Genomic DNA, 13,254 nt, shown 5'->3' with positions numbered 1-13,254 from the left:
GGCACAGTTCACAGTTCACAAGATAATCTGAGCAAAGCTTCCAATATGGAAAACTGAGACCAAAACAAACAAAAAAGGAGGGGCGGGACTTGGAAAAAAACAAAGAGACTAAACAACAGGAAAAGATTTTTATTTTTTTATTATTTTTTTTACGATTTTATTTATTTACTTCAGAGAGGGAGAGAGAGAAAGAAAGCATGAGTGGGGGGAGAGGGAGAAGCAGACTCCCTGCTGAGCAGGGAGCCCAATGCGGGGCTCGATCGAGGGACCCTGGGATCATGACCTGAGCTGAAGGCAGACGCTTAACGACTGAGCCACCCAGGCGCCCCCAGGATACTATTTTTTTAAAAGATTTATTTATTTATTTGAGAGAGAGAGCACGCATGTGTACGCACATGCGAGCAGTAGAGGGGAAGAGGGGAGGGTGGGGGAGAGGGAGGGAGAGAGGAGCAGACTCCCTGCTGAGTGCGGAGCCCAAAGCAGGCTCGATCTCACAATCTGAAGATCATGACCTGAGCCGAAACCAAGAGTCGAAAGCCCAACCGACTGAGCCATCCAAGCACCCCCAGGATACTATTCTTTAAAAATAAAAGAAGAAAGAAGTCATGGAAATTAAAAATATTCCGTTAGAAAAGTTGGAAGTTAAAGTGAATGAAATCTCCAAGAAAGCAGAACAAAAAGACTGGCAATAGGATGAAAAGTCACAGGAGCGAGTGGCTGGCTCAGTGGGTGGAGTGTGTGACTCTTGATCTTGGGGTTGTGGGTTTGAGCCCCATGCTGGGTGTAGAGATTACTTAAAAAAATAAAATCTTGGGGCGCCTGGGTGGCTCAGTCGTTAAGCATCTGCCTTCGGCTCAGGTCATGATCCCGGGGTCCTGGGATCGAGTCCCGCATCGGGCTCCCTGCTCCGCGGGAAGCCTGCTTCTCCCTCTCCCACTCCCCCTGCTTGTGATCCCTCTCTCACTGTGTCTCTCTCTGTCAAATAAGTAGAATCTTTAATAAAAAAATAAATAAATAGATAAAATAAAATAAAATAAAATAAAATCTTGGGGGCGCCTGGGTGGCTCAGTTGGTTAAGCGACTGCCTTCAGCTCAGGTCATGATCCTGGAATCCCTGGATCGAGTTCCGCGTCGGGCTCCCCGCTCGGCAGGGAGTCTGCTTCTCCCTCTGACCCTCCCCCCTCTCATGTGCTCTCTCTCTCTCAAATAAATAAATAAAATCTTTAAAAAATAAATAAAATAAAATAAAAATAAAATCTTGGGACGCCTGGGTGGCTCAGTCATTTAAGAGGATGCCTTTGGCTCAGGTCATGATCCCGGGGTCCTGGGATCGAGCCCCTAAGCACGCTCCCTGCTCAGCGGGGAGCCTGCTTCTCCCTCTCCCTTTGCCGCTCCCCCTGCTCGTGCTCTCTCTTGCTCTTTCTCTCTCTCTCTGACAAATAAATAAAATCTTTCAAAAAATTTTTTTTAATCTTAAAAAAAAAAGGAGTGAAAAGGCACAAAAACTCAAGTATCAGTCCAAGAGAGATTCAATATGAGAAAGGGGAACAGAGAAATAGGAAGGAGGAAATTATTGAGTAAATAATACAAAAATATACCAATTACACCATCACCTTACAGAGAGGATCCTGAAAGATTTCAATTAGCAATAATCGCGCCTCGGATAAACCTCATTGGCTACGATTAGGATCCCAAAAGATTTCGAAGAGAAGACATAGGTCATGTACAAAGGATTGGGAATCAAATGACTGTTTTCCCAATGAAACACTGAAGCCAGAAAATTTTGTTGGAAACATATTAAATCTTAAAAATGTACATCACCTGCTACCAAACAGGTCTGATAGTTATGAGTGAACAGAGATAAACTAGGCAGCTTCTGAGCATGGAACAGAAAGGATGTGTTTAGGAAATTAAGTGGAGCCCTTAAGAGAAATTTCATAGTGAGGTAGCCTTAATCTAGATAAGGCTCACCAACTCAGTCATAGTCTTTATTTTTTTTTTTGTCAGTCATAGTCTTTAAAGAGTTAGTTTTACATGGCTTTCTGGTTTGTTGACTTGAATATTTACTTAATAAAAATAGGATTGCTAAAACCCTGATTCTTTCCCTTCAAATTCACACATTACCCACATATTCCATTAGTCATTTTCAATACTTCGACTTTCATTTAAAATATCTGACTTTTAGGGGCACGTGGGTGGCGCACTTGAGCATCTGACTCTTGGTTTCCACTCAGGTCACAATCTCAGAGTCATGAGATTGAGCCCCCGGTAGGGCTTTGTGCTCTGTGGGGAATCCGCTTGAGATTCTCTCTCCTTCTGCCCCTCCCCAACTTGTACATGAGCTCATGTTCTCTCTCTAAAAGACATAAATAAATCTTTTTTAAAAATCTGATTTTTAAAAGGAGTGTAGGATATATAAGTAAATATAATAAACTCATTTGTCTAAATAGGCTATTAACATGTTTGTTGCAGCATTATTTTTAATAATAAAATGTTGGAAATACCTTGAATAGCCATCATGAGGGAACTGGCTAAATAGATATTGATACATAAAGGAATAAAGTACAAGCATTAAAAAGAATGAAGTAGGAGCACCTGGGTGGCTCAGTGGGTTAAGCGTCTGCCTTTAGCTCAGGTCATGATCCCAGGGTCCTGGGATCAAGCCCCGTTTTGGGCTCCCAGCTCATTGAGGAGTCTGCTTCTCCCTCTTCCTCTGCCCCCCCTCCCCGACCCTGCTCCTGTGTGCTCTCTCTCTCTCAAATAAATGAATAAAATCATTTAAAAAAAAGAAAAGAATGAAGTAGCTCTAAATGTAGTATCATGAAAGATTTCCATTACAGGGGTGCCTGGGTGGCTCAGTCGTTAAGCATCTACCTTCGGCTCAGGTCATGATCCCAGGGTCCTGGGATCAAGCCCCGCATAGGGATTCCTGCTCTGCAGTGAGCCTGCTTCTCCCTCTCCCACTCCCCCTGCTTGTGTTCCCTCTCTCACTGTCTCTCTCTGTCAAATAAATAAATAAAATCTAAAAAAAAAAAAAAGATTTCCATTACAGTATTCAGTGAAAAAAGTAGGTTACAGAACATATATAATGTGAACCCATTTATGTAAAAAATGAAAATATATCCAGGTGGTTGAAAGTGTGAAAGGATATTTACCAGTATCTGAGGAGGGGATGGAGAGAAGGGAATTTCTACTTTTTGCTTTATGCCTGTCTATGGTATTTAAAATGATTTTACTATAAGTATGAATCAGATTGTAAAATAAAGAAAAATGCAAACTTAGGAAAAGACAATAAACATACAAAATGTATACACAGGAAAAGAAAATAGATATTTATATTTTTCACTATGCTCCTTTTAAAATCTACCATGTTTAGAATTTTATATCATGGGATGTATTATATATACTTTTTAAATAAAGTAAATTTTCTAAAAAAAAACACACACACACAAAACAACAACAACAAAATGAAGCCAGAAAATAAAGAAGCAATGCCTTCAAAATTCTGAAAGAAATTATTTTCAATCTAGAATGTGATACCCAAACAATCAACTAAGTGTGAGAGTAGAATAAAAAAAGGCATCTTCATTAATGTAAGCTCTCAATTTATCTCCTATGTGCCTTTTCTCAGTAAAGGTGTTTTCCACCAAGAAAGAGGAAGACCTGAGATCAAGGACATAGGAATTTACACATGAGACCAGTGAAAATCATTCCTAGGATGATGACAAAGGGAAGTCCCAGGATATCAACTATGTAACCGGTCCAGAGAGCAACAAGTCCAGACTAATAGGCACAAAGGTAGGTTCCAGAGGATGTCACTAAGAAAAAAAACAAACAAAAAATGGAATCAATAGATTATCTAAGACATTTGATTTGTGAAAATTTTCACTGAGAGATCACTGGAGGCTGTAGGAAGAATCAGGCCTAGCAGAACTGGGCAGAGGTACACGTACCATAAAGCTAATGAATTTTAAGCTTCAGGGCCTCTCACCTACATGAATCCTTTACAAGGTACTATGACTAATTTGCTCCAAAAGTATGTATTCTACTTAAAAGGATCTTTCAAAATATGTAAACTTCACATAAAACCTATATCTCCCCTGCTGGTGATTTTCTAATTCCGTAATTCCTTCTGAAATTGTTGGCTGTGATTTTTCTAAAAAAAAGAAAGAAAGAAAGAAATTTCCCAGGGTGCCTGGGGGGCTCGGTCAATTATTTAACTCTTGATCTCAGGATCATTAGTTCTACTCCCAGGGTGAAGCCTACTTAAAAAAAATTTTTCCCTTATTAATTATTAGGTAACCCTGAAATATAGTCCTTTACAGGTTAGAATATATGTTTGATTCTTTCCTCTATTTATAAATTTTTGGGAATACTTAGCTAATAACCTAGAAACCTCTAAAAGTGACCAAGTTTTTCTTTGTTTGCTTTGGGGTTTTTAGGATATAATTACAAAATCATGATAAAAAAATATATATATCAGGGGCGCCTGCATGGAGTGAGTTAAAAGTCTGACCTCGGCTCAGGTCATGATCTCAGGGTCCTGGGATCTAGCCCCACGTTGGGCTCCCTGATCAGCGGGGATTCTGCTTCTCCCTCTCCCTCTGCCCCTCCCCCCCACTCCTGTGTGCTCTCTCTTCCTTTCAAATAAATAAATAAAATCTTTAAAATATATACATATATATTTATCTAGCATCTCAAAAATTTCCTTTGTGTCCCCTTTCAGTCACTACTCCCAAATGTAACCATCATCTTAACTTCTTTTTTTTTTAATATTTTATTTATTTATTTATTTGAGAGAGCGAGAATGAGAGAGAGAGAGCACATGAGGGGGGAAGGTCAGAGGGAGAAGCAGACTCCCTGCTGAGCAGGGAGCCTGATGCAGGACTCGAGATGCGGGACTCGATCCTGGGACTCCAGGATCATGACCTGAGCCGAAGGCAGTTGCTTAACCAACTGAGGCACCCAGGCTCCCCCCACCATCTTAACTTCTAACAGTAGTAATGGTCTTACTTATTTTTATATTTTATATAAATGTAATCAGCATGATTTCTTTTTGTTTTGGTTTGGGTTTTCTTGTTTGTTTTTTGTTTTTTTGTGGGGTTTGTTTGTTTGTTTTTTGTAACACCTTTTTTTTTTTAAGAGTGAACCGTTTTTAGTATTCCTAAACTGTAAATAATGGGAAACTGAAGTATCAAAGGAAACACATCAGGGATCATATATAACAGACAAAAACCTTTAAATTTTCTTATTGCCTTTATACAATCAATGCGTAATATTTAAATAAAACTGAGTTCCTTATTAGGCAAACAATTTTTCATATGCTGCGTTCTCTTTATCTTTCTTTGCCTTTATCTTTTGTTTGACTTTCAGCAATTCTGCCTGGATAGCTTTATCTTCCCGTGCTAGCTTTCTTAAGATCAGCCAGCGCTTGATCATAGTCTTTTAATCCTTGCCATCCTTGAGCTCTAGGGTACAATGCTTTGGTATTTGATGGGTCAATTTCAAGAGACTCCAAACAACTGTCAGTTGCTCCCTGCCAGTTTGACATCTTCACTTTACAAGCACCAATATTCAGCACGTAGTTTAAAGCTATTAGTGGCAGCTTCGATCTATCTGCTTTCTCAACAACAGTCTCTGAACCTTCCACATATCTTAAAACTTTCATATATATATATATATATATATTTAAGATTTTATTTATTTATTTGACAGAGAAAGACACAGCGAGAGAGGGAACACAAGCAGGGGGAGTGGGAGAGGGAGAAGCAGGCTACCCGCTGAGCAGGGAGCCCGATGCGGGGGCTCAATCCCAGGACCCTGGGATCATGACCTGAGCCGAAGGCAGACGCTTAACCATCTGAGCCACCCAGGCGCCCTTTCATATTTTTTAATGGCCATCTCCAAGTTCTGGGATATGAAAAAAGTACTTCCAATGTCTTTTAAGTCTTCTGTTATTAGTAAAATTTTATCTACATCTTTTAAATCTATATCTGCATCCTCAGGGAAATCTGGATGACTGTCACCAGAACCATCTTTTGGGAATATGCCCCAATCATCCCCTTCCTTCAATTTTCTACATTCTGCAATAATGCACAATTTGGCAGGTTTTTCACCTTTCATTTCTGCATTTTCCAGTATCCTTGCCACACCCATTCCTTTAATTACTTGGCCAAATACCACCTGTCTCCCATCCAAATGAAGAGTCAAAACTATTGTGATAAAGAACTGAGAACCATTTGTATTGCAGCCTTCGTTTGCCATGCTCAATAGACCTTCCTGATCATGCTGATAATAGAAATTTCCATCTTCAGGGGTGCCTGGGTGGCTCAGTCATTAAGCATCTGCCTTTGGCTTGGGTCATGATCCCAGGATCCTGGGATTGAGCCCCGCGTAGGGCTCTCTGCTCGGCAGAGAGCCTGCTTCTCCCTCTCCCACTCCGCCTGCTTGTGTTCCCTCTCTTGCTGTGTCTCTCTCCGTCAAATAAATAAATAAAATCTTTAAAAAAAATTTTTTTTCAGGCACCTGGGTGGCTCAAATCATTAAGCGTCTGCCTTCGGCTCAGGTCGTGATCCCAGGGTCCTGGGATAGAGCCCCGTGTCGGGCTCCCTGCTCCTTGGGAGCCTGCTTCTCCCTCTGCCTCTCTCTCTCTCTCTCTCATGAATAAATAAATAAAATCTTAAAAAAAAAAAAAAGAGGATTTGTTTTAAAAAAAAATTTTTTTCAGGGCACCTGGGTGGCTCAGTTGGTTGGGCATCTGCCTTTGGCTCAGGTCATGATCTCAGGGTCCTGGGATGGAGCCCAGCATCAGGCTCCCTACTCAGCGGGGAGTCTGCTTTTCTCTCTCCACTCATGCTCTCTCTCTCTCTGTCTCTCTGTCCCTCTCTCTCTCAAATAAATAAATAAAATCTTTAAAAAAAAAGAAATTTTCATCCTCAAATTTTTCACCATAAATACTTTTTCTACCTGTCTGATTTTGATATGAGAAGTCTACACCTTGAATCATAAATTTCTTAAAAATTCAATGGAAAGAACATCCATTGAAATGGAGAGGTTTCCCAGTGGTGGGTCCAATGCCTTTTTCTCCTGTACACAAAGCACAAAAATTCTCTGCTGTTTTGGGTAAACATCTGCAAACAATTCTAAGACAATTCTACCAACTTTCTCCCTCCAATATCCACACCAAAGAAGACCTAGGGGTTACTGGGGTTGAAGGGATTAGTTTGAGGGGACGGGTGCGACATTTTGAATTGCAGATGCACTTGGGAGCGGACTCCTTTTTCTTTTTCTTTTTTCTTTTTTTTTAAAGATTTTATTTATTTATTTGAGAGAGAGAATGAGATAGAGAGAGAGAGCATGAGAGGGGGGAGGGTCAGAGGGCGAAGCAGGCTCCCCACTGAGCAGGGAGCCCGATGCGGGACTCGATCCCGGGACTCCAGGATCATGACCTGAGCCGAAGGCAGTGGCTTAACCAACTGAGCCACCCAGGCGCCCTCCTTTTTCTTTTTAATTAAAAAGCTCTTCTATGGGGCGCCTGGGTGGCTTAGTTGTTAGGCGTCTGCCTTCAGCTCAGGTCATGGTCCCAGGGTCCTGGGATCGAGCCCCGCATAGGGCTCCCTGCTTGGAGGGAAGCCTGCTTCTCCCTCTCCGTCTCCCCCTGCTTGTGTTCCCTGTCTCTCTGTGTTTCTCTCTCTGTCAAATAAATAAATAAAATCTTAAAAAAAAAAAAAGAATAAAGTGTATTTGGTTGTTTTACGTTTCATTTCTGATAAAGAAACATTACACATAGGAAAACAAAGATAACAATACAAGTCAGAAGACAATGGAATGACATCTTTGAAGTAATAAAAGAAATTCTATATAGAATTCTATATCAAGTGAAAATTGAATTGTCTTCTTATTTCTGACTATGACAAAGTAACTGGCATCAGACTAGCCCTCCCACCACACACACACACACACACACACACCTAGAAAACTGCACAAAATATATGAAACTACTGTGGGTTTTTTGGGGGGGGTTCTTTTTTTTAAATTTTAAGTTCAATTAATTAACAATATAGTGTATTATTAGTTTCAGAGATAGAGTTCAGTGATTCATCAGTTGCATACAACACCCAGTGCTGATTCCATCACGTGCTCTACTTCATGCCCACCACCCAGTTACCCCAACACCCCCCCCACCTCCCCTCCAGCAAGCCTCATGAAACTACTGTTTTAAGATATTGGGCAAAGGTAGCATAAGATTGTGATCCCTAAGAGAAAAGGAAAAAGCAAATTATGTGCACTTTCCAATTATCCCAACTATCTACCCATAAATTCTCTTCAGACTATATAGCACAAGGATGGGAAATCCAAGCAGAGTATGTGGTTCTGTTGAGCTGAGGAGACAGAGATTTGATTTCAGGGAGGCTGAGGAGGCTGGATTCTGTGAGACAGTACTAGAGAGAAGGGAGCTATGCAAAGAAAGAGCTCCACAAATGTGCATAGTGGTCCTGTGAGTCTTTGGCTGAACAGTAGGCTGCACGTGCATGGCATGAGAGGGGAGACTCCTTAAAACTGGCCAAAAATAAACTACCAGGTAAAGAACAATTGTAGGGGAATTATAAAGTGAATAATTACTGGAGCTTACACAGGGATGGAAGAAATTAGAGTTCTAACTAGTCAGACTGGAGAGACCATGTCAAACATTCAGAGCATTGGACGCCTGGGTGGCTCAGTTGGTTAAGCAACTGCCTTCGGCTAAGGTCATGATCCCGGAGTCCTGGGATCAAGTCCCACATCGGGCTCCCAGCTCAGCGGGGAGCCTGCTTCTCCCTCTGACCCTCTCCCCTCTCATGCTGTTTCTCTCTCTCTCTTTCTCTCAAATAAATAAATAAATAAAATCTTTAAAAAAAAAAAAAACATTCAGAGCATTCATTAGTTACCTCAAAAAAGCTGTGCCTTAGGAGTGGACTTCTACTAACTAACTCAAGAATAAAGCTACTCTAGACCTGCCCTAACAAAGTTTAAAAATTTGCCTCAAAAGTATCAAGTTAATATGCAAGTAAATTAACTGCCTGTCAGAACAAAGCCCAATACTCTTCAAGAAAGACAATAAAATCCAGAAATTCCACAATGTAACATTTACAATGTCCAGTGTCTAATAAACATGCTCCTTCCAACCACCAAATAAATAAATAGATAAATAAGCAAAATTTTTTAAAACTATGATCTATAGCCAGGAGAAAAATTAGACAGTAAAAACAGACCCAGAAATGACAGAAATTATGCAATTAATTGGTAAAGACTTCAAAACATCGGTTATAAGTTCAAATATTTAAAGAAAACCGTAAATCCAATGAGGAAAGATACAGAGACCGTACAAAAGAAATGAAAAATACCATTGTATGGCCTTAACAGAAACTTAGATGATGAAGGTGAAAAGATCAGTGAACTTGAAGATGTAGAAATAAGAACTATGTTACCTGAAGCACAGAGAGAAAAGAAAGCTGGAGGAGAAATAAAGAGAGCCTCCGTGATCTGTTGGATGATATCAAGCATTCTACCATATATGTAATTTGGAGCACTGGGAAACAAGGGGAGCAGAAAAGAATATTTGCAGAAATTATGGCAAAAAATTCACAAGATTTAGTGAAAAAATATCAACTACCAGATCCAAAAAATCTGATGAATCTCACACACACACAAAAAAATTATACCTAGACATAGCATAATCAAATTGCTGAACACCAATGATAAAAAGGAAATCTGAAAAGAAGACAGAGAAAAAGATATAAATACTGAAGCAAAGACAAGCATAAGCATTGACTTCTCATCAGAAACATTCAAGACAGAAGATGATGGATTGACACCTTTAAAGTGCTAAATGAAAAAAGTGTCAACTTACAATAGTATTTCCAGTGTATGTAAAAATGAAGACAAAAAAGAAATTTTAAGACAAACAAAAGCTGAAAAATTTTATCACTTACATTACCAGACATGTCAAAGGAGGTTCTTCCGATGGAAGAAAGATGATACCAAAGGGGAACTGAGATCAACACAAACAAATTAAGGGAATGGAAATAGTAAATATGTAGGTAAATATAAAAGACATTTCTAAAGAGTTGTTTAAAAGATAATTGACTCTTTGGGGCACTTGGTTGGCTCAATCAGTAGAACTTGTGACTCTTGATCTTGGGGTTGTGAGTTTGAGCCCTGAATTGGGTGTAGAGATTACTTAAAATAAATAAAGAAATAAAAATAATAGATTCTTTAAGACAAAAATAGTAATAATATACAGTGGGATATATGTAGAAGTAAAATGTATGACAACAATAGCAAGAAGAATGTGCAGAGGGAAAATGGAAGTATACTACTGTACAGTTTTTACATTACACATGAAATCATATGTTATTTGAAGGTCGTCTGTGGTAAGTTAAAGATGCATATAGTAAGCCTTAGTGCAACTACTGAAAAAAATATATATAGTTAGTAAGTGAAGATAAAATGAAATACTAAAAATACTCAATCCAAGATCAGCAGGAAAACAGGAACAAAAATAGGTAGGACGGGGCGCCTAGGTGGCTCAGTCCTTTAAGCATCTGCCTCCGGCTCAGGTCATGATCCCAGGGTCCTGGGATCAAGCCCCGTGTTGGGCTTCCTGCTCAGCCAGGAGCCTGCTTCTCCCTCTCCCTCTGCCACTCACTCTGCTTGTGCTCTCCTGCTCTCTCTCTGTCAAATAAATAAATAAAATCTTTTTAAAAAAAATAGATAGGACAAATGAAAAACAAACAGCATGGTGGTAGATTTAAATCCAACCATATCAATTGGAATTGTCTGTGTTTTGCCATTTTTTCTATTAGAGTGGTTGTTTCTTTTTTTTTTTTAAGATTTTATTTATTTATTTGACAGAGAGAGAGACACAGCGAAAGAGGGAACACAAGCAGGGGGAGTGGGAGAGGGAGGAGCAGGCTTCCCGTAGAGCAGGGAGCCCAATGCAGGGCTCGATCCCAGGATCCTGGGATCATGACCTGAGCCGAAGGCAGACGCTTAACAACTGAGCCACCCAGGCGCCCCGAGTGGTTGTCTTTTCTTATTGATTTGTAAGAGCTCTTTATATATTAAAATATAAATCATCCTGTATGTTTTCCGCCTTTAATGTTATCCAAACATAGATAGCATCATGATAGCAAACTTAGACACTGAGGTAGAAAAGTGTAAGCTATATTCAGGAAATAAACATTGAGTAGATGAGTTTGGCATAAAATGCCTTTAAGGGAATCATAGAATATAAAGATAGAAAGAGTCATTCAGGACCAGAACAGAGAGTGCCGTCTTAAACCATTCAGGCTGCTATAAAAAAATATTACAGACTGGGTAGCTCATAAGCAAGAGAAATTTATTGTTCACAGTTCTGGAGGCTGAAAAGTCTGAGATCGGGGTGTCAGCATGGTCACGGGCCCTCCTGCAGGTCACAGACTTCTTATAACCTCACATGGTGGAAAGGTCTAGGCAGTTTTGTGGGGTCTCTTTTATAAGAGCACACATTCCATTCAGGAGGGCTCCACTCTCAAGTCCTAATCACCTCTCAAAGTCCCCACTTATTAATACTATCACCTTTGGGGGTGAGAATTTCAACATGAATGGAGGGGTGTGGGGAACACAAATATTCAGACCATAGGGACTGCCTTGACTATTGGATGAAGGAGCTTGGTCTCCATTGAGTAGACCAAAGGGAATGTCTAAAGGTTATTGTTCAATGAAATGATACCATAAACATTGGACTCAAGGAAGATAAATCTTGTTGAAGATCTAAGTGTGTCGGACAGACTGGGGAAATGGGTGGTGGAGAGAGATCTCAGTTGGAGATCAGTTAGTGTGCTTTTGCAGTAAGTGCAAAAGTATAGTGCAGTAAGTACAGGAAGTGATATCCACCCATATAATGAATAAGGATAAAAATTATATGATTACTATAAAAATCAAAGCCTTGGCTCTCTTTCAGTGCTTGGTTTTAGACAAGTTGAATTTGAACAGTGACATACAAATAGGAGACACTGGATGGGCAGGTTTTGGAGATGACTGAGCTAGGGAAACATTGAGAGTTATTAGCACAGAGGTAGTTGTTGAAATCACAGGAGTAAATGAAGTCACCAGGGGAGACTTGAGTACAGCAGAACCTTGTGGATTTGGAGGGCTCCTATACATCTTTGCAGGATGAAAGCCTAGGTGTCATCTCCACTGGGAAATATTCCCTGGTCACCATCTCCCTGCCCCCCCACCACAATTGACATAGGGGTCCCTTCTCTGCTTCCACAGTGCCCTGTGTATGCCCCTATTTATCACACTGTATTACTGTTGAGTGTTGTCTCTTTGTTTTTCTTGAACCTAGAAAGTAGGTACCAAAATTTATTCAACTTTGTGTTCTCCTATCCTATAGAAAGCTCTTGAAAAATGTTTGCTGAATATAAACAAATTCTATAACTTGTTGCTTTCCCAAGGAAGAGATCCTTTTTAAAAAAAAACATTTTTTAAAGATTTTACTTATTTATTTGACAGAGAGGGAGAGCACAAGCAGGGGGAGTGGCAGGCAGAGGGAGGGGGAGAAGCAGACTCCCCGCTGAGCAGAGAGCCCGACATGGGGCATGACTTTAGCCAAAGGCAGACTCTCAACCAACTGAGCCACCCAGGCACCCTGAGATCCTTTTTAAAAAATATTTATTTTGGGGGGAATCCTGGGTGGCTCAGTTGGTTAAGCTTCTGCCTTCGGCTCAGGTCATGATCCCGGGGTCCTGGGATCGAGACCCACATCGGGCTCCCTGCTCTGCAGGGAGCCTGCTTCTCCCTCTGCCTGCCGCTCCCCCTGCTTGTGCTCGCTCTCTCTGACAAATAAATAAATAAATAAATAAATTTTAAAAATAAAATAATAAAAATAAATAAAAATATTTATTTTTTAAAGCAGTTCTTTTGGGGCACCTGGGTGGCTCAGTCGTTAAGCGTCTGCCTTCGGCTCAGGTCATGATCCCAGGGTCCTGGGATCGAGCCCCACATCGGGCTCCCTGCTCGGCGGGAAGGCTGCTTCTCCCTCTCCCACTCCCCCTGCTTGTGTTCCCTCTCTCGCTGTGTCTCTCTCTGTCAAATAAATAAATAAAATCTTAAAAAATAATAATAATAAAGCAGTTCTTTTTCTTTTTTCTTTTTTTTTAAGATTTTATTTATTTACTTGACAGAGAGAAGGAACACAAGCAGGGGGAGTGGGAGAGGGAGAAGCAGGCT

At 40.4% G+C, this 13,254-nt stretch overlaps 2 pseudogenes; both read right to left on the bottom strand.

The window, feature by feature from the left end:
- Nucleotides 1-1,569: 1,569 nt before the first annotated feature.
- LOC116642672 lies at nt 1,570-1,700 on the bottom strand (annotated as a pseudogene).
- Nucleotides 1,701-5,301: 3,601 nt separating this feature from the next.
- Nucleotides 5,302-7,244, bottom strand: LOC116642147 (annotated as a pseudogene).
- Between the last annotated feature and the right edge of the window lie 6,010 nt (nt 7,245-13,254).

The sequence above is a fragment of the Phoca vitulina genome, unplaced genomic scaffold (assembly GCF_004348235.1).
Source record: "Phoca vitulina isolate PV1807 unplaced genomic scaffold, GSC_HSeal_1.0 scaffold23, whole genome shotgun sequence".
NCBI lineage: Eukaryota > Metazoa > Chordata > Mammalia > Carnivora > Phocidae > Phoca > Phoca vitulina.
This window is presented reverse-complemented; position numbering and strand designations above follow the sequence as displayed.